Below are 23,094 nucleotides of genomic sequence, written 5' to 3' on the forward strand. Positions count from 1 at the left end.
ATTACACCATGTTCGACGTGACTTCTCAAGTCATTAATAATAATAAAATAAATTAAAATCAAAGATTTGACCTCTATCGACAGGAGGCATGGTGAAATAGTTTAAGTATTTGTTTTAAACAACTGAACTTTTTCTTTAAGCAGCTTCATATATTATTTTATTGCTATTCCCTGTTAAGCACGTTAATAATTAATAGAATCCTATTCAAACCCGTTCAATTTGCTCATTAACACCTCTTCGCTGCTTAATTATTGCTCAACCTGCATTTTACCCCGATTTTATTTATTGGTTTTAATCAATTTATTTTAAGATTCTGGAGCAATGTACAATTTGTAACAACAAAACATAAGATTATCCGATTAATTATTTGCATATTTTAAAACATGGACGGTTTATGACTATTTATTTACAGTTTTCTTCTAAAGGTATTATGAGTAAAATAACCTGTAACCTGATTTGTCAAAAATACATAGTCTTCTTGTATTCTGACACTGTCTTGGAGTTTAATTACGTCAGAATAGTTTTGGTGCAAATATAATATTTGTGTTTTTGGTAATTAACACACAAATAATTGACGTTTCTTTACATTTGACAGCCTTGTCAGCGTCTCGTGCGACGCCATCTTGTCTAGAGAGCGTTTTGGCGCGTTTCTGAAATAATGAGAGTTTAATTTGAATTATATTCTTAATAGAAAGAAAATAAAAATTTCTCTCTCCAATTTCTCTAGGTTACAGGTTACTAATCACAGATATATAATCCCAAATAGTTTGTAAAACTTTCAATTCTATTGAAAGTGAGTTGCGGGGTTTAGATCGCAATTATCATAACTATGCGCAGCTTTTCAATTCAAAGTTAACCTATATTATATACTTATTTCCCTTTTGCCTTTACAAACATCCCATTTATTAAAGAATTTTCCCCTTTCCCGCTAACAATATGGTGATGTTGCATATTTCAAAGTTACCCACAATTTATTCTTTTTGAAGGAAATTGCTGACGAAACAATTTTCCTTAGCACAAAGATACTCATTATTAAATAATGTATTTACGCGAGGGATCAAACGGGAATTCTTATTTTTAGGTCAACGTATCAAGGGATTTTTATCGGAATTTGAAATATAATGCAAAACAATTTTATTTAAGTTTCAATTATATGCAAACTTTATTCATATAGTCCAAAAAACTTTTTGACGTGAATAAAAAAATACTGCTCTCAAACGTTACTGATGATAATATACATCGAAAATTATTGACTAAATAAAAAAAACACAAGTTCTGGGTTAGTGAGATTGCCTGTGGTATTCCGCAATTATAAATTAATTTTCAATTGTAAACTTTAAATCTGGGCAATGTTTATGCCACTACATTATATTAAGAACTAATTTATTACGTAATAATAAAAATAAAATTAAAACAAATTGAAAAAGTTTGGCTGCTGTACCTTTAAAACTGGCATCATTTCTTCGCTGTATTGCGATACTTATTCGTTGAACGAAGAAAACAATAAGAAAACCATGTAGATTAAGAAAATTGTAAATTCTGTATATTTAATTTATATTTCCTACTTACCATTTATTATTTTACACTTAAAATATAACTCCTCCAGAACTTATACAACTTTCAATATAAATATACAAAATAAAATCGAGGTTAACATGTTGAAAGCTAAGTAATATATTGTATTAAAATACATTCATAAAAATTTATTACGCGTAATATTATGAACTTTTTACATTTTTGTGTACTTAATATTTCAATATTTTACTTATTTTTGTTACTAACAGTAACTGTGTACTCAACGTACGCAAGAACAGAGTGTCTTCTCCTTAGTAGAGACTATACTTGTTATTATATTTATTTATTTATTGTATAAATAATCTTAAATAGTAGAAGTTGGTTTGATGGAAACATAAACTGGACACAGTTTTTCTGTCCACCAGGACGTCGAAAATATTTAGTTAAATTTCGCTGTATTGAATACTTTTAGACCTTAGACTTCATGTAATAAATGAATTTCGTATATTTTTAGCCTCAAACCATAATTAGCTTTTCACCGCGTTCCATTGAATAGAAAATTCGTGAACCGGAAGTAATTACGATATTGCGGGGCACACCCAACCTATTCAGGTGAAAGTCTAGTTTCTCATACTTTTGATTAAAATTGACTTCACTTTATCAATATTAACTCAGTGATTGGCGACATTCAACCCTTTCAACCGTGCGGTTTGAGGCCCATACACAATTTATTTTTATTGTAAAGAAATATATAAATACAAATAGATTTTACATATTTTATATGAATGTTTTATTATAATTTATATATTTTGACTATTATTATACTATGTAGATTAAATATACTTAATTTCAGTAAAAAAAAGTTTGGTACCTTTAATGCTAGTATTTTACCACTGTATTGTGATATTATTCGTCGAGAAGAGTACCAGGTATGGGATCACCGGTACTATCTACCTAGTAAATAGTTTTAGACACTTATAAGATGTCTTGTAAGATTGTATTTTAACAAACTCAGAAACTATAAAAACGATTTGGAATTCTAAATCCTAAACAGCAATAAAAAGAATATGAATTAAAAAATTTGTACACAGAAATAGGCAATCAATAGGTCAGTGCTCGCATTACACAGTTAATTGCATATGCAGACATGAGACAAAGATTGCATGGTTTTTACATAACGGTTGCGTGCGATAACGTGTGGTATAAAATTTAAACTAACTTGAACGATGTTAGTCAAAAATTCTAGCCTACAGCCATTATCCTAGCCACTGTGAAACTCTCTGTGTCAATGAATATTTTCCTGCCCTATCTCCGTACGAGCTAGTGATTTTTTGTAAAAATTAATAATAATAAACTTTTAATTCAAATACATTTAAATACGTTTTTATTTCAATCTTCTTTAAAGTATCTATGTGCGTTTTTTTGGCAAAGCCCTTCTCCAAATATCCATTGCTTTCTCCACTGTGCCACCTGCTGTTTTTAATTTAGTCTGTTTAGCTTCTTAATTGTCTTCCTCTTATTTGTTTGCTGTACTTGTTTTGCTGTAACTTGTTTTGCTGTGCTTTTCCGTTCCTCTTGCCACGTGCCTCCCCATTAACACTTTAGTTTATTTCTTATTATTGTAGCATTTGTTACTTTTTTTTTATATAAGAGCGGTAAACGAGCAGGAGCCATATCTAATGTTAAGTGATACGTCCATGGGCGGTATCACTTAACACCACGTGAGCCTCCTGCCCATTTGCCCTCTATTCTACAAAAAAAAGTTTCCACCTATAGCACATCGCCAGAGGGCTTATAGTGCGAGTAAATATACAGTTTTTAATATATTCTTAACCTACATAATAATAATCAAAAATAAATAAATAGAAAATTAAAACCAAAGTAAAAAGTTCGGTCCCCGAGGCAATGGTCCTATAGCGCTGGCATTTACTCGCTGTATTGCGATTATTACTAAAATTATATATAAAATTATTACATTAAAATAAAGCACCAACACTGAGGTACTAAAAACAATTAAATTTTATGCTTATAATATATAAGTCGAATTTCGGATTGATTTAACACACTTAACATCAGGTGAGCCTCCTGCCCGTTTGCCGCCTGTTCTATAAAAAAAAAACATTTATCGCCATCCTCCTGTAACAAAAACCACACCCAAGAAAGTGTATCGCACGTGACGTCGCTTCCGACACTATGCGTGCGCGCATATTACGTCATATTTCGTGTTGCTAGTATAGCCTATTAACATAGTAACAATAAATCGTTATAGATTTCTTTTATTACCTTTAATAGCTTTAAAATTACTGTACAATATTTTATTATATAATATTTTAGTATAAAACTCTATAAAATATATCTTACTTATAAATGAACCTATAGAGTTTTGTACGTATATATAATATTTACGATTTTAGTATCATTTTTAATTAGTAAGTAACTTCGTTAATGAACAGCACTAGACAATATAAATACTGACATATACATATAGACCTTCATTATATGAAGGTATAAGTTGGCTTGATGTGGCACTGAAGTATTTCCGAACCCATTCGACTTTCCTGTCCACCAGGAAATAATACATATTAATTTATTATTTCAATATGTTGAAAATATTAAAATAATAACTTATATACATACTAAGGCCAGTGATATAAATTAAAAAATGTATGAACTATGAATGTGGGAACTACTAGGCAATTAAACACTCTACCACAAAATGGTTATAGAATTCCCCCAGGTCTACAGACTCACTCAAGGCAGTGCGAGTGAATAATACAAGCTGCGCGTCGACTTGCGGATTACGGAACGCCGTAAATCGTCGAATTGTGGATTATTCATGCGATTCAAGCTGTTTTGGAGGCGGTCTGTTGACTCCGAGTTATTTGCACGGCTTCAGCCTATGAAATAGAGCCGCATTGCGCAGTCATAGAATTTTGACGGCTCCAGGTTGAGATTTTAGCCATAAATACTCTTGTGGATCATGGAAATGCTGCAAAATATGACAGTTATCATGCTTTGGTGGTAGTGTAGTGTGGTGGTATTGCTTTAAAACCTGATCCTGGATTTTCAAGTCCCTAACCAACGATTTAAGTAAATATTGTACTGTATAAAGAGTTACAGGCCTACTTTATTCTTTTAGCTACCCAAGTGTTATTTACAGCGAAGACCAAGGCTGTTTGGGATACCAAGGGTCAGAACCAGTATGTGTCACAGATCTCCGTTAGCAATGAACGCTGTCTCCGACACTGTCGACATCTTTATATTGTGTTTATTATGTATTAAATGTTTTAATTTTTTCGACATTATCCTATTGTTTTAATACTGTAGTTTATGTATTTTTATATAAATAAAGGTTATCAACTTATACATTAAATTAATCAACCTTCAATAGTTTAATAAACGTATACCTTCCTTAAAGATCTACTAGAACGCACCTACTAAAAAGGGTGTCCATGGGCTTGCCGTTTGAGCGTCTCGTGAGTTCTTTATCCTATAAAAAAAGAAAATTGTTCGTCGAACGCAACTAGAATACTTATTCTGTGCTAAGTATGTTATTGTTTTTATTTCAAACGACAACGTTTATTTGCAAGGAAAGAGGTAAATTATGATACATTAATTACAAAAAATGCACTATTAGACATTAAAATAGGCATATAAATGTTAAAGTTTAAAAATTTAATAATAAAAAAACAGACGTTCGAAAGCTTCGTATACACAAAAGTATTATTAATAATAGCATTTCCCTATAAAAGTAAAACCAGTGACCAACCAATGACCTCTGTTACTGATCTGTGACATAATAAATAAACCAATCGATAATCCCGTCGCTATTAATTATTGTAACTCAATATTAATTCCACATAGCCAAAATTTTACGTAAAAAGGTTTAATTCACGTGAACACTGAAGTTGATTTTAATTTTGCATGCCATGGGTCGCGACAGAGTAAAGGAAAAGTATGCCTCTTCCAATAAACTGTAAAGAAACGGTTTCCATGACTTTTAAAATGATATATTAATAATTGGAGAATTGTTAAAGTACTGGCCTATACTATACTTGCCAATACAGCCTTCGTAACCAATGTTTTCGGATTCACGGACTGAAGATCATTTCTGGATTAAAACCAAAAATCTTTACTTGTAACGTCCTGTAATGAATTTATACCAAATATAATTATTAATATAATAATTTTTATATCAATTTGTCACTTCTATTAAAAGAAAGCGCTATAATTAATAAAAATCAATGATAGTCAGTCCTTTGTATCTCAGTACAGTAAAATTGTATTATTCCAATATTTTATTACATATTAAATCGCATTTGAATGACCCTTGATAAATAATATTAAATGGCACTATTTTGTATCAAAGCACTACAAACTTTTACTGAAATAACGACTTAAATAATTTAGTTGTTGTCACTGTTTCTTCGTCTCCGTATTACGTTTCTCATTATCACAGAGTATAATAAAATCTATCAGATACATTGGCGACCAACACCCTTTAGATTTGATTTGTTCGCACGAGCTATATTAAATTCCGACCATTCTGAATATCACTTTTGGCACACTGTATGTTGTTCTTGAGTTCATATATTTATACAGCTATAGTACATATCAACACGGATGCATATATTCTATGCATGGAATTATAATATACTAGCTAAATTGATTTATTTTTGTTGCCATGGAAAGTTTATTACAGTAATATTATCGCTATAAAACGTGGAGGTTAGTGGAGGAAGAGTGAAGGTTGGGAGATCAAGGGAGGGGGAAATCATAAAATCCAGAAATAAAAATTCATAACCTAATTAAGGGTTCAAAAACTAGTTTAAGATTTATTCAGACTAAATGAATATTCACAAAACTTATTAAAATCAATCACTTAAAAATTGGAAAGAAACACTATGATACAATAGATTGAGAATCATATTGTGATTAAAAAGAAATTAGTCCAACATAATAATAAGACAGTAAATTGCTTCCAAAACTCTGTTTCAAAGTTTCGGGCTTTTAAAACAATCTTGGTGAATCACGATTCATCGTGTGAAGCAAAAGATGGTGGCAGAACAACCTCGGGTAACATTTTATAAGGAAGTTATATTGAAGTGCTCAATATTTGTTAATTAATATAATAATATAGTCTCAAACCTAAAGCCGAATATAAGATCAATTTTATTTATTTATTTGATTAGTTAAAACTATCTAGTACAGACTATTGTAATTTGAATTGAAAAGTTTTTCTTCAGTGATGTATCGTTCGGAGAAACCTTATGTTTTTAATGAACGCATTGGACCCATTAAAAATATTTTATCATGTTAGCTATATTTTTTTTCAAAATATTTAAATGAATGTCCAGCCATGCCGGGTCATAATATCTTCTTCTTTTTATTCGGTACACTCTTGACAGAGCGGTCGTGATCGCTATGTGGTAATAGAAGGGGCAGATGTGATGAGTTTCACGACGTTCCGCCATCGTTGCCAATTAGAGATCATCCTGCTGCACTGACTCAGTGATCCTCCTACGGCAGACTTATCTGATCACTCCAACGCTTAGGTGACCTGCCGCGCGGTCTAGTGCCTTCCACCTTCCCTTGAACGAGAAGACGTTCTATGGACTGATCACCACGTTGAGATACGCGCCCGAATAATGTAAGAATGCGAGATTGTACTGTTGAAAACAGACGCTGCTTAATACCGAGTTCTTGAAGTATCGAGACGTTTGTACGAAAATCAGTCCACAAAACCCCAAGCATTCTCCTCCAGCATATAATATGTGGGGCCATAATATAATGTGTTAAAATATGGGCACTATAAACATTAGTTAGAATACTCTATTAGGAGAATATATAACTAACTTTGGTACTTTTGTGCGGATTTAAAAAGTCAAATATTTTAAGCTTATTAATATCCGCTTACTCTGCTCGTACGGAATACGTTAATTTTTTGTTCAAACAGCCGGAAGGATTATTCGCTAATTATATACGCTTTACCATTCGTTGATGTGGAAATTCTGACGTGCAATTTTCCCCGTGAAAAGCTGGTTAACATTGGATACTTTCTTCTGTTGAACATTAGTGACAAAGTTAAATTCGTTTAGTGATTTTGTGGTATGCCTCGTGTATGCGAGTAGGAAATTCATTCAATTTTGAAAGTTGTGTTTCAGCATTTATGACAGATAACTTTTTGATATTAATTCTTTTTCTTCGTAATTACGAGGGCTATGTTATATGGTACCGGATTTTAAACTTACACTTTTACACTGTTACAAACTTTTAGCCATATTCCTCTATCCATTGCAGTCATCAACAATTCTAGTTTAAACAGGAAAAGGATTGATTCACTCGAGATGTGTTGTTGGAAAAAGATGCTGCTTGGATCATCTCGAAGTTTGTATGTGACTCTCAACAACATATACAAGAGTTCTAACTTTGTTGATATCGCCTGTCGTGAACCAGCTGAACACACACACACATACAGAACACAGACCCGCGGTTTTTAATGGTCAAAGTGAGTTCTAGGGATCGATCACCGTAGAACCTAAGGGAAGATATAGACCGATAAGAGGAGAAATATCATCGGCAGGTCAGGAGGCTTCTTATAGTTGCGCAACCTTCACCAATGATGAATACGACTGAAAAGAGAACCACTGAATTATTTCCGAATCAATTCGACTTAGGACCAAGAGCGTACCAAGGTTTAAAAGGCCGGCAAGGCAATCGCGAGCCCTCTAGCATTGAAAGTGTCCATGGGTGGCGGCATAATCAAATATGCGGAACATCTAGTTATTTGGGCTATACACCATATAAGCGTAGAACTTTATTTTAATATTTGAATCTTCCACATACATTATGTAATCCCAAAATGTTAGCTAAATTTTTCCAATATATTAACATATCCAATGTATTCATGTATTACGAAAAGTAAATTTCCCTCTCAAAGTATATTTGAAATCAAACATTTCCTACATGAATATATCGACATTGAACGCTCTGAATTATATAATGTTATCGCTGATATTTTAAAAACTTAGCAAGCTGCATTGATAGTAAAAACGAAAAAGTCTTGTTAGTCGTGGAAAAGCAAATATAACATGTTGTCCTCTATTACATAAATATTATTCTATACAAGATTATATAAATAGATAAATATTACATAAATAGCCTGTAAATAGCGTTGCGCTATGTGAAACGACTGAAGTGTTTCCGAACCAAATCGACTTATGGTCCTTCAAGAAACGAGCTTACTAATTTTTAAAAGGCCACCAACGCACTCGCACAGGCGGTATCACCTAACACAGCCTAACCTAGCCTAACCTAGCTTCATGCTCGTTTACCGCCTGTTCAATAAAAAAAAATCGCCAAACGATTCTATCAAAATAATACCAAGACATTTTCTGACCATATGGGAAGTATGGTGCAATGGTTCCTAGCGATTTCTTTGTAAGCCAAAAAATTGGCGATTAAAAAGAGTAGCTAAACGTTTCTTAGAAATAAATTTAGACGAATAATTATAATTACGTTTGGCTTAATATAACCTCAGAAATTACTTGACAGAATAATATTGTGGAGACTAAGAGTCTCTATCAAATACAGAAAACAATTTCATTAACAAAGGAGTAGCCCAGTATTCCTGTCAGTAATAAAGGCAAGGAACGGTTTAGAGTGTTTGAAACCAGATCAATATTTGCTTCAAAGCAATGTTTACTGTCCTCACGAACAGTATTAGGCTTAGATTTATAAAATACTAGCAAACTCGGCCAAGCGTTGCTGTGGGTAAGGTTTTTGTTATATTACATAGAAACTTTTCAAGGGAAACGGTAGGAGAACTTATGTGAAAAGTTGGTACTTTTAACACAGCGCCATCTGTTAGAATTGTATCAAATAATAAACGAATATTTGCAATAAAATAATATTGCGGGTATAAATTGAGATGTAAGCTATCCTATCTTTTAAGTTAGATCAAACTACACACGGTGTGCAAATTTGATTGATATCGGTTCGGTAGTTTATGAGTCCATCGCGGACAAACAACGTGACACGTGATTTATATATATTAAGGTTTGAAACTAAAATCCTTTGCTAGAATAATTTTGTTAGTCTTACTCTTTATAACAAATATATTTATCGACGCATAATCAATACCTATTTTATAATTAGACGTGTGTTTAATTTGTTTATTGTAAAAACAAGTCATTTTAGTCAAGCTGTATCTGTGTTTTCGTCTGTTATTATTGGAATTTTTCCTAACAATTAAATTTTATTTTATGTGCCCGGGATGTTCGTATGGTTCAGTTTCTAATGATACCCTATCCGTCTGTATTTTCTACACTAGCGTGGTCAAATAGATCAAAGCGTAAAGATGGTATGAAAGGATAAGGATTTTATTTTATATGATATTTTTTAACTTCAAAGATCGTCTATTTGTTCTAAACGAGAAGAAACTTTTACTTTTACAATATATTTTGTATTAAATTTTACTATGCAAATGAGACTTGTTTTTATTATATAATTAGAATATATTTCATACATAAGATGTTCACAAAAAAAAACAATTACAATATTGATAATACTATTTTAAATGCAAAAAGGCTGAGATCAAGACAACTCTAAGAAAGCCTAATGCGTGCAGACCTCGTATTTCCAATTTATCGTTGAATTAATTTGATAATACGATTTTCCCACAGTGGAACACAAAAATTCACTAGTGTTTTAAAAATTAAATTTTATTAAGTTCTGTACTTGTGAATGGGAAAAGTTTCGTGTTCCTCTTTGCCAAATAAAATACGCTCGAATGCCAACAAATAACTCATAAAACGAATTAATTGCCCATTATGTTTTCTGCTTCCCTGGTACATTTTTTAAATTGATGGTATTTTATATTAATGTTTATTTTATTGACTGGTTTAATGATACAAAAATCTCGCAATCGTTCGTGTGTTGTTTTTTTTATTTTTATACATTGATCATTTGTTATTATAATGTTTAAAATAAGTATTGTTTGATGATTTTAAAAGAGTATCGAGAGTTTTTTACGCCGGCTTTTTTCTCGGCCTACACCCTCTGTCTTCTTTGCCGATGAGTATTAAATTTGAAGCTGTATGGATGCCTACAGGTTCAAATTTAATGACGTGGAATAATTGAAACCTGTCTATCTTATATTCCATAATAAACGTATTTTTTATTCACAGTTAACATATTGAAGCTAAAAAAATATTAACACAAATACATTAACATAAAACAAAGATGTCAATAAACGTTTATCACGTATGTAATGAAAATTTAGGAATATTTAGGAAAACTACTTTCAAAGAACTCGTCATATTTTAGCCTGAAAGTAAAGCTACATAAACGCCCAATAAACTTCGATAATATAAAACCCCTAGGAGTGGTTTCTATCCATCGACAATAATATTTTTATATTTTTCCGCCAGGGCACATTTACGATCGTGGTACCAGATACAAAATGGTGGCATTTTCTTTAGTATAAAATTGGATGTGCAAATAGATTCGATGCCGGGCTTATGTAAATCCATTTTTATGTTTCATTTCAATAGAATTGAATCTACTATATTATGTATATTTTTAGGGTAACTTTTTACGTAAGCCACTATGCATTTAAACTGAGGACTTAGGATATTCTGGTATAAGTAAATTCGGGATTAGAGGTCAAAGCCTATTTTGAAAATTGTGAAAGAGACAAGCACTACTTATCGGAAAGGTTATATAAATTAATACTAATTCTATTTAATAAAATATATTCTGAGCCCCGGTGAATTTTTTTTCCATAGAACAGATGACAAACGGGCAGGAGGCTCATTTGATGTTAATTGATACCGCCCATGGACACTCTCAATGCCAGAGGGCTCGCAAGTGCGTTGCCGGATTTTTAAGAATTGGTACGCTCTTTTCTTGAAGGACTCTATATGTTATATGCTAGCCTCTAGCGTTGTAAAAAAAATGTGTACGTCACAATTGTGCGTGTTATGTGTTCTATTATGTACCTAAATATGGTTAATGTGAAGGTAAATAGAAAATATATAATACAATAAGCATAGTTACACCTTGACCTTATACACCGGAAGAGCACGTCAATATGATAATGGAACAATGAAAAGGCGGGAATTCCTCAAATTGAAATCACGTTAAGTGATTAGTATAATCAAAAATATCGTTGCAATATTTTATACTACTTTATTAACAGAACATTTAACGTAAGACATACAGATTGTATTAAGAAAATACTAATAATTAAGATTGTCGTTGCAACAATCATAAATAATTGAATCCTATACAAAATATACAGTATTTACAATATTCCTTACCTACAGAGTATTGATAATAACAAATAGAATTACAATTGTAATTTATAATTTCGCTCATAGAATATAATTACTCTGTACATGTATTTCTTATTTTCAATATACCTAGGATGCCTTTTATTTTATTATTATTAAAAATGTTATTTATTCACTTAACCCAAACATTGCAAATAACCTTTTCACAAACTATAGATGCTAATTAAACGGTGTCTTTGGTCGTCTCACAACTCGGAAGTGTTCACCTGCCAATGTCCGTAAGTGTCATCGACATTGGACAACAGCCAACTGTGAATTCCGCAATCTGATTTGTTGCCTCACCCTCATAATACCAATCATTGTTATTGGTGTTCTGCAAGGTGGCAAATTAAATACAAAATATTTATTATCATTTTAAGTAAAACAGTTCGTGTTATTATAAAACATTTATTATGAATTTTTTTTTACCATTCTATTATAATTTAATTTCAGATAATTTTACACGATAAATGTACACATTTTTTTTTATTTAACACGTTTCTAATTCAATCTTGTTTAAAGTATATGTCTGTCCTTTTGTGTCAAAGGCCTTATCCAAATCCATTCCGCTGTGATACTCTCTGCCACCACTGCTATTTCTTTATGAAAGCAATATATTCATACTTTTAATATAATCGTTATATAGTAAGAATCACTGAACACAATAATAATTTATTTGCTTCTGGATTCTTGAAATCTATGTTATAAAATATGATGGTTGTACAAACTGAATAGAAATGCGAGTTTAATTCTTTAATAGCGATGGGATACTGTCAGCTATGACTAGATTACTCTACTATTTATTCATAGATACCATTATTGCATATTTTTAACGGGGAGTACTGTATTGTTACTTATTTTAGCAATTGCATCTTTAAAATTGTGTTTCTTTGTTCTAAGAGTCGACAAAGGACAAATTCTTAGTTCTTTTATGTCACACGGGTCTGCCATGCATCCCGAAATAATCACTTTAAAATCAGAATCAAGTAAATACTAATAGCAAATGAATTAATACAGCAAGGTTTCTAAAACGACTCGTTTCTGTAGCATGATGTCACTCTTAGCACTCAGTTGAACCGTTGAAGTACTAAACTGTCATTACAGCGTAAATAGAATTTCATGAGACTGACGAACGAACATAATTTAGGATTGAGCTGAATTGTATTCTATCATTAATCTACCTACCAACAAATCCTTATAATCAATCAGTATAAATGAATATGCCTATAATGGAATAAAAAATATTCAATTTTCCTTCCTTCATAAAATCAGTAGATACAACATTTTTGGGTCTCTGATTTCTGTTTCATGATATGTCAAACTAATACTCAAGTAGATGATCAGCCTCTTGCTTCTGACACGCCATGGTCTTATAGGGTCTAAGGCATATCGGTTTCCTCACGATGTTTCCATTAGTAAATGTTAAATGCTCACATATAAAATACATTGGTGAACAGCCACTGTTCGAACCTACGTCCTCAAGGATTGGAATCGCACGCTAAAGCCATTAGGGCATCACTTCTATACAATCGTATAGAATCCATAATCATAAATATTACTGCGTAGAAACCTTCATACGCCATCAATACCTATCATTAATAAATAATCATATCACGTGGTACACGTGCCCTAGATTGCATTGGACCTTGACTATTGATAATTGTATCTTATTGGATTATCTGTGGCAAATATTACTGTTTTTGGATAAATAAACTTACTAAATTATATTTTTCCTTACAGATTTTCAACATTCACCTCTATTCTTCTTATTGTAAGTACTTTTCTTCAAGAAATAGTTATATATCGCTCATGTAATATTATAAATGTGAGTCGACTAAAACGTCACCATATTCTAGAGCTAGCAGACCAGCAGTAGCTCTAGGCAGAAGATAAGTAGATGCTTCCAATGGGAAGTCATTCCACATGACATCACCACCACCATTGCAAATTACCGCAGAGAAAAAAAAATATATATATATCGCTAAACGCCTGGTCAAATTTAAACCGAACAACATAGATTTTTTAAATAAACTTAAAACATACTTGTTACTTATATAAAGTATAATAATAAGCACACATGCACATACTCAAAATATACCTTGTTCCTAAAAAATATTGTTATCTATCATTTTTTTTCTTTAATTATATTGTTATTTTGTACTGTGTGTGTTTTGTTAGTAATAAATGTTATGTCTATGTTTATGTCTAAAATAAAACAATGCAACAATATTGTAAAATATTCCAAACTCTGATAATACGCAGCCTTCACCTTGGATTTGCTTGTTGTTTATGGTTTGTTTTTAAATATAGCCAATTGTAGGACGATTGACCTATATATGCTATGCACTTGAACAAGCATTGTACATTAATTAGATGCGTAATGTATATACGTATATACAATAGGCAAGTAAGTGATCTGTGCCTACCAAACCGAAACAGTAATTTCTTCACCGCAATTTAGTGTTGCTACACTGTAATTTCAATAGCTTCAATGTGATTAAATCGACGTAGTTCCTTCCGCTAATGTTCTTGAAATCGCGCGGTACAAAACACTACATTGAAGTTGGGTTTGTAATATCTATTGGTTTTGGTAGACATAGACCGGTGTTGGACGCATAATTTAAATTCAAAAAGCAATTGCCCTTCTATGGAACTGGCAGTAAATTTAAAATTAGAAGCATTTAAGTATATTTCTTTTTTTGACGTTCATATGTGTAAATTGTGTTATCTATATGAATTTAATTGATTTTTGACTCTGACTTTGACTATGCACATGTTTTTATGACCGTATACAGTAGCAACCTGGCTTGATACGTTACGTAGTTATTGGAGTTTAGTTGCCGCACGATGTTTTCCTTCACCGTCCTAGCGAGTATTAAAGTACCATCTACTTATACTATATATTACTTTAAGTATTTTTGTATAAATAGTTAAAATGTCCTATTACGCAAACCTGTATTTGTCAATGAGCAGTGTTGGCCTAGTGACGAAGATCGTAGGTTCGATCCCCGGCTGTGAACCAATCGACTTTCTTTCTATGTGCGCATTCAACATTAGCTCAAACGGTGAAGGAAAACATCTTGAAGAAACTGGCTTGTCTTAGGACTTAAAGGCCAGTCACCTATTAGATTGACAAAGGATCATGAAACAGATACAGAAATCTGAGGCTTAGAACTAAAAAGGTTCTAGCACCATTAATTTATTTTTATTATAACTCGTATTTCTACACAGCAATAAAATTTCAAATATGACGTGATTAATTAAACAGTTGCATAAATAATCAAACGCTGATTTATGAATAACTAAGTATATTGCATTCTATGTTTTGTATATAATTAATTTATACATAACGACGTCCCGGCATGCGAACAATTCTTTTGTTTAAACTACAGATTAAGATTTAAATCATATAATGTGATGGAGGCCATATTTCTGTTGCCGATTCGGTTGACTTTGTCCAGACTGTAGGTGAGGCTGGAAGATTAGTATGAAACTGGGTAACATTGAGGATGTTTTTAGTGGAAGTTGAAAAGAGTAATCATAACTAAAAAAGGTCAGCAAAATGCAGGTCTTTGCCGGCCTCTGTGACATTTATTATAAAAACATCGCAATTCGTACTTGAAGTAAAACATTTTTTTAAAACTTGGTAGGATTCTCCAAACGAGGTAGGTTTTTTTTTATTTAACTTTATGCCAGTTACAAGTAAAAGGTAGGAAAACTAAATAGGAGAAAAATTAAAGAAACACTTCAAAATGAAACAAAAGGATAAGCTAGTTAAAAAAATAATATTTACATAAATATTAAATCTTAATATTATTATTTTTATTATGAAAGATGATACACATACAATACATTATAATACAATAAAGGATAATCCAAATGGCAAAAGATTTTAGTCCAAAACGGAACATGAAGTAACTGTAAGGAATTTAGAAAGGAGGTGCATATTAACAAGAAAAGAAAATATGGTCGAGGTCACCAATATCTTCTCCACACTCAGAAATATTACTAAGTATTTTTTTTTATTCGCCCTTAACATGCGAATTAAATATTCTTTTGTTTGTGAAACAATAATCTTTATAATTAACGTCAACTGTCATTAAAATGTCAGTGGTCATTTTCCCGCGCATTTGTTTTCGTGTGAAGGCAGGGTCAATCAAATGCATAGATGCTATATTGCCACTCAATTAAAACCTGTTTCGTGTGAACTTGACATTATTGGGAAATCAGGTTTAGTAATTATCTTACAATGAAGTATTTTGTGGTGTTTTGTTGTTGGTTTACAAATAGTTGAGAATTATTTTGTTTGTTGAGAAAAATCATATATTTTCAATACAAAATATAGGCACTTTGTCGTGGTCGCACACGTCGTTCATTAAAAGTTAGTTAAGCCAATTGTTAATATCGGTCATTAAACATCGCTGAGTTGTACCTTTTATTAATAATTAATATTAATTTATTTGCATTAATGAAAACCTTTATTGGCTATTAAGGCAGTTTGTGAAATTTAATTGGTCAATTTAAACTTTATTGGTCCATCTATAGTTAATTATAAAAACCCCTTTACAGGAAAATATAATACATAACTCAACAGGCCCTATAATGAGATTTTGAACCAGCATCAGTACTCTTGAACTCCCAACAGCGTTTAGTTGTACTGCCCAATCATCTCTAATGATATCGACAAAAGTACATCGTTTTTTTTAGCCACAGATTATCAATGCAGGACTGTCAGGCTATCTTAACGCAAGATTAAATAAAAACACAAGCCTAGGAACTATTCACATTCAAGACGCAATAAGAAATAAAAATCGTAATCCTTGTACTAAAAGGTACGCATTTTTTGTCCTTATTAATGAATAAAGTAAAGGTCAAAATATGCGTTTAAATTGTGATATTGAACTAGAAACGGCAAGATGAAGCAACCGGTTATGTCCTCTAAAGACTTTAAATAGGTGATGCTAATTTGTTTTCTATATCTAGGTTTCACAGATAAGTAATACATAAAATCGCTAAATTTGTATATGTTTTTTATTATTAATTTTTAAAGATTTTAAGTGGTTGCCTGGAAGAAATCACTGGAAATTTTCAAATAAATAAATAAATACCTAACTTAACTTGCCTATTATTATACATGTGTGAGATAAATATAAAATAATTACACTTTGTAGTATTATCAAATAAAAAATACCAAAAATATATACCTATGTAACCTTGTAGACTTATCAATGTAAAGAAGAGTAAATAAATTATTAAAAAAATATCGTTACTTCAATCTGAAATCCCAAAATATTACAAAATCATCTTTTATCTTAACTGCACGCTTGAAAGCTATATAAACTACAATGTTAAATATGAATGTGATGTCCAAGGTTCGTCAAAACGTTGTTAATGGACGATAAAACCAACAATATATCATATGAGTTGTAAATTTTATCGTGCCTTTTACGATGGTCCTCCTTTGTAGGCTTCGTGGCTAATATTCGTTTTATTCACTTGTTTTATACAGCTTCTGGAAAAACTCCGATGCTATCTATTTATTTCGTAATTCTACAGCTAATATCAATTATCTTCTTCTCATTCGTTTCGCTCTTGGCAGAGCGGTCGTGATCGCTATGTAGTAGAAGTAGAAGGCGCAGATGTAATGCGCTTCACGACGCTGCGCCACCGCTGCCTATTGGAGGTCATCCTGCTGCACTGATTCAGTGTTTCTCCTACGGCGGACTTAATCTGATCAGTCCAGCGTGTAGGTGACCTGCCGCGCGGTCTAGCGCCTTCCACCTTCCCCTGGACGACAAGGCGTTCTAAGGACTGATCGCCACGCCGAGATACGTGACCGAAGAATGTAAGGATGCGAGATTGTACTGTTGAAAATAGACGCTGCTTAACACCGAGTTCTTGAAGTATCGAGACGTTTGTACGAAACTCGGTCCACGATACCCCAAGCATCCTTCTCCAGCACCACATTTCGAGAGCGTCTATTTTCTGCCTTTCCACATCTCGCAAGGTCCACGTTTCGGCTGCGTACAGAAATATGGGGAATATGAGTGCCTTCACGAGCCTGGTCTTCGTGGCTTTTGTTATATCTCTGTTTCCCCATATTTTCTGCATCTTGTCCATCGCCGTTCTCGTGATGCCCATCCGACGTTTGATCTCGTCGATGCAGCCGCCATTGCTCGAAATCTGAGCCCCAAGATAAATGTACGATTGGACCACGTTGCATTTCGCGACTTGAGCCACTTGAGGCGAATTATTTCCGGCACGGTCAACAATCATCACCTTGGTTTTGCTACGATTTATCCTGAGGCCAAATTCACGACTCACTCGCTCCATCTTTAACAAAAGCTCTTCCAAGTATTGCGAACTGGATGCAAACAAAGTCGTATCATCTGCGTAACGCAAGTTCGCAATCCTGTATCCACCAATTGTTACACCGTCTGTCCAGTCCTCCAAAGTGATCCGCATTATTAGCTCTGTGTACACATTGAATAAGAGCGGTGATATTATACACCCCTGGCGTACTCCGGCACTGGGATGGAAATCACCTGATAGAACATCATCTGTGCGAACTGAAGCTGTACCTTCTTCATAGAGCCGTCTTAAAAGGTGCACAAGATGTTTCGGTGTGCCCATATCTAGCAGGGTCTTCCACAACACCGGCCATTTCACTGAATCGAATGCTTTTGAGAAATCAACAAAGCAAATGAATATGGGCTTGTTAAATTCTCTTGACTTCTCTATAATCTGGCGTAAAATGAGGATTTGTTCCCGAGTGCCTTTTCCCCTGACAAAACCTGCTTGTTCCGGAGCGATCTCCCCAGAGAGATAGGTTTTCAAGCGCTCGTTGAGGATATGCAGCAATATTTTGCTAGCGTGTGGTATTAGAGCAATGAGGCGGTAATTGTTACATTTCCTCGTTGAGCCCCTCTTATGCAGGGGTGTAAATATGGTGTGTGTCCATTCCGTAGGCCAAACTCCTGTCTGCCACACCTTATTGCAGATGAGATGAAACATCTGGTCGCCACGTTCTCCTAAGGCTTTAATTGTCTCTATAGGAATTGCATCTCTACCAGTTGCTTTTTTGCTTTTCAGGTGTTTTATGGCAGCTCTTACTTCGGACAGAAGGATGTCTGGTTCCAAATTATCTGGCTCTGGTTCTGTGCTTATAGACAGTCGCGACTGCGGATCCAGGAACAATGATTGACAATAGGTCCTCCACGTTTCAGAGATTTGTTCGAGTTCTGTTACCACTTCATTTTTGTCGTTTTCGATAGCCCAGGTTTTAGCAGGTAGAGTTTTAGTAATAAGACGAATTTTATGGTAAAGGTCTCTAGACTCGTGCTTCATAGCATGTTTTTCAAGTTCGTCACAAATGCTACGAAGGTGGGAATTGTGGTCTCGCCTGCAGCAGGCTTGTATGTTAGCAGACAGTTGATTCAACTCTCTTATGTCTGCTCCTGCGGCTTTCTTTAGGCGTCTCTCTTCTATAAGGGCAAGGGTACTGTCGGTCATCCAGTGTTGACGTTTGCGTGTTTCTGATCTCGGATTAGACTCAGTGACTGCATTTTAGATGAGTTGTTTAGCCTTATTCCATAGCGTGTCTGGTGTTGCTTCATTGCGACTCACAACGTTCCAATCTTGCCAATTCCGTTCAATGGATGTAGTGAATTTCTCGTTATCTGCTATTTCAATCCGTCTTGTCATCTTGGAGGATCGAGTGGCCTTGAGCTTCAACCTCATCTTTGCGATGACGAGTTGGTGATCGGAACCGCAATCAGCCCCAGGGAGCGTGTGGGCATTAAGAATGGAGGTGCGCCAACGTGATCTTATTAGTATGTAGTCAATCTGGTTTTTGGCTCCACCTCCAGGTGATGTCCAGGTGAACAGTCTACGGGGATGGTGTTGGAATAGACTGTTTACCACTACCATGTTGTTCTCGTCTGCGAACTGCATGAATCTTTCACCTCTTTCGTTACGTACCCCAAGTCCGAAGTTTCCTACACATTTGCTGTACTGGGCAGAGTTTGCGCCAATTTTTGAGTTAAAATCACCCATTATTATAAGTAATTCTCTATTGGGGATTTTGGCAATTGTTGTTTGTAAATCTTGGTAAAAACTCTCCAGTACGAGGGGTGGAGCTTCACTAGTAGGGGCATATGCCTGTATTAGATTTAAGTTTACAGGTGAGGCTTTGAGCTTCATAGATATAATGCGGTCGCTAACTGCCTCATACCCTATCACACTTTTATTCTCATGCTTAGGAATAAGAATCGCTACTCCGTTTCGGCTACTGTCATCGCTACTGGAAAAGTAAACAGCATGGGCGTCGGTAAAGAAGTGCCCATTTTTTCTCCAGTGCGTTTCTGTTAGACCGCAAATGGATAAACCACATCTAGTGACTTCCCTTTCCACGATGTTAAGTTTACCGGTTTTTAGCAACCCGCGAACATTCCACGTGCCTATTCTCTGGATTTTTCGCAACTTTACGGAGTTTCCAGTAGCATTATCTCCACGTGGAGCCTGGTCTCTAACTCCAACATGGCCGGTAGTCCATTTCCCACCGCTCGCCCCGGACGCGGCGCGGCGCCGCTGGCTAGGCGGTTCGCATGGCAATCGTGATTCTATTGTGTGTACTTCCATAGCGATTGTCTTGGGAGATTAGCTTATCAATTATATAAAAGCAATAATACTAAACATAATATACGCAAAGACTATATACTAAACATAATAGGAATAATAAAGGTGGATTTACGAAAGGTACCACCACCACTTTGTGGAACCAGCTATTCGCGAACCAATTCGACTTAAGGTCCTTCAAGAAAAGAGCGTAACAATTATTAAAAGGCCGGCAACGCACTCGCGAGCCTTCTGGACTTGAGAGTGTCAATGGGCAGTATCATTTAACATCAGGTGAGCCTCCTGCTCGTTTGCCCGCTGTTCTATAAAAAAAGAAAAGATTAAAGCTTCTCTCTCTTAGTAAAAGCCCGCATAACTCAATATACGAAGTTTTCACCTAGCTAACAAAATTAGCTACAAATGAATCCTATTGCTAAGATCATATTTTATTCAGTCGAGTTGTTCATTAACGAGCCGGCAATTCATTTATCATTATTAATGATATTTTACGAACACTGAAGTTATTTCGTTAAGATATTCCATGTTGTTTTTCTTGGTATTTTAGAGGTTTTAATGACACCTTTCCTCGCTTTTACCTCGCATTGATAACCATGATATTTTTTTAGACTTGGTGAACATTATTAACTCATGATGTGGACGTTAGGGTGCAATTTGCAAAAATTTTCTCATCTCCTTAAATGGGGAAAATATAATTACTTCACCCAGTGGTAATCTTCTGATAAGTAATTTAGTAGTGCGTCTATCTAGTGTATCTGAGCCTCAATTTTCTGTATGTGTTTTATGATCATTGGTCAATCTAATAGCCAACTAGGTGATCAGGCCTCTGTGTCTGACACGCCATCGATGTTTTCGGTCTATAACAGGCCGGTTTTCTATTTTCTTCGTCATTCGAGCGTATATTAAATACGAAAAATTTTATATAATAGGGAGAAAGTCCATTGGTGCACAGCCAGGGATCGAACCTACGACCTCAGAAATGTGAAGTTATACTTCTAAAGCGTAGGATATATAGCTTGTAGATCACAGTTTTGATTTTCGGATAATAATTTTGTGTTTGGCTCTCGTAGTTGCAACTCACCAATATTCAGATTGAGCATTCTGATAAACAAGCCAGGTCTGGACAGTTGGTACCATCATACATTGAAAACCTTTCAATTCTTGTATTTTCTTTATCTCTTCGTGTATGTTTGGTTTCCCTATAAGTGCACAAAATATTGTATTTTGTTTTCCTTGTACAAACGTATCAGTGCACCCGTTGGCAAGCTTAAAAATAAATAAATTTAATACAGAAAAACTGTATCCCCTGCAACGAAATACATATTTAAGTTTGAAATTCCCAACACTTCCGACACTCAATCAAGACATCCATTGTTTATATACAATTAATAACAAATTGATTCTCATGCAAGTGGCATCGTCTTCCGTGTTATTACAATTCAATGACAGGTCGGTCACGGTGTAAAACTAAGAATAATACTAATGAGATATTTGATTAATTTGATAAAGGTTGCTATAAAAATTAACAAGAGTATTTCTTTACCGTAACGAATTCAGCGTATAAACTTCAACCAGGCTCACCTGATGTTAAAACATGCCCGTAGACAGTCAATGTTTGAGGGCTTGCAAGCGTTGTCAGTTTTTTACCAATTCCCGTAAGTCAAATTCGTACGGAACTACATCAGCCGGCTGTGGAACAACGGACGTGGAGGTGATATAACCACTATGCTCTGTCATATATTAAAGAAACATCAGTGGTGCTGCAATGGTTTTACGTGTGGGCCCCAGATTTCAGAGAAGAAATCAAGGCTCCTGCTCGTTTGCCCCCTGTTCTATATAAAAAAATATCAAAATCATTTATTCATGTAGGTAAGTTAATGTACACTTATGAACGTCAAAAAAATAAATATACATTAAATGCTTCTAATTTTACATTTACTGCTAGTTCTGAAATCAAGGGCGTAAAACGGAAGAGAAGAACTGGTAATAAACTCTCCGCCAGTCTTTTTAATCGCCAAGTTTTTTCTTTTACACAACGTTTGTAAGGAGCTAAGAGAAGAAGTAAATTGGATCACAGCCGGTGATCGAACCTACGACCGTAGATCACACTCTTTGTCGTAGATATATTTTAAATATTTGACATAGCCCGTAAGTGTTAAGGATCTTTAATAACATTCATTATTGGATCTATTCTAACATTGAATCAAGATCTGAAAATTTCCTTGCCAGGCTTAGCATAAATTGTATAAGGTAAACATTATATTAATTAAAAGTTAACGCGCCACAGATTTCATATAGATATATATGTAAATATAATGTAAATTGATATCCATTAAAGACGATTTCATCTGAGATAATCTAAGGTCACATGCAATATTGATTATTATTAGTTGCACGAGTACAAGGGCTTTATTTCAATTTTGTGTATATAATGTTATATAACACATATGTATCTATAATAACTATTTTATTATAACCTTAGGTTTTTAAGAGTAGTGAGATCTGAGATGTCTATCTCGATTAGGATGTCTATCCTAATCCAAATATTGATAAATGTGTGCCAATAATAAATCGACGCATTGTAATAGCCATCTGTCGATAGCTTGCTTTA

The 23,094-nt window shown here is 34.0% G+C and overlaps 1 protein-coding gene across 2 annotated transcripts in view; it reads left to right on the top strand.

The window, feature by feature from the left end:
• The window catches only part of LOC111000323 (Ig-like and fibronectin type-III domain-containing protein 2), a 136,985-nt gene that overhangs the window by 30,728 nt on the left and 83,163 nt on the right, over nt 1-23,094 (top strand). For both annotated transcript variants that reach the window (XM_045632848.1, XM_045632849.1), the window contains exon 2: nt 13,590-13,620. The gene's annotated coding sequence lies outside the window, so the exon portion shown is untranslated. The remainder of the gene's footprint in view (nt 1-13,589; nt 13,621-23,094) is intronic.

This window comes from Pieris rapae, chromosome 21 (genome assembly GCF_905147795.1).
Source record: "Pieris rapae chromosome 21, ilPieRapa1.1, whole genome shotgun sequence".
NCBI lineage: Eukaryota > Metazoa > Arthropoda > Insecta > Lepidoptera > Pieridae > Pieris > Pieris rapae.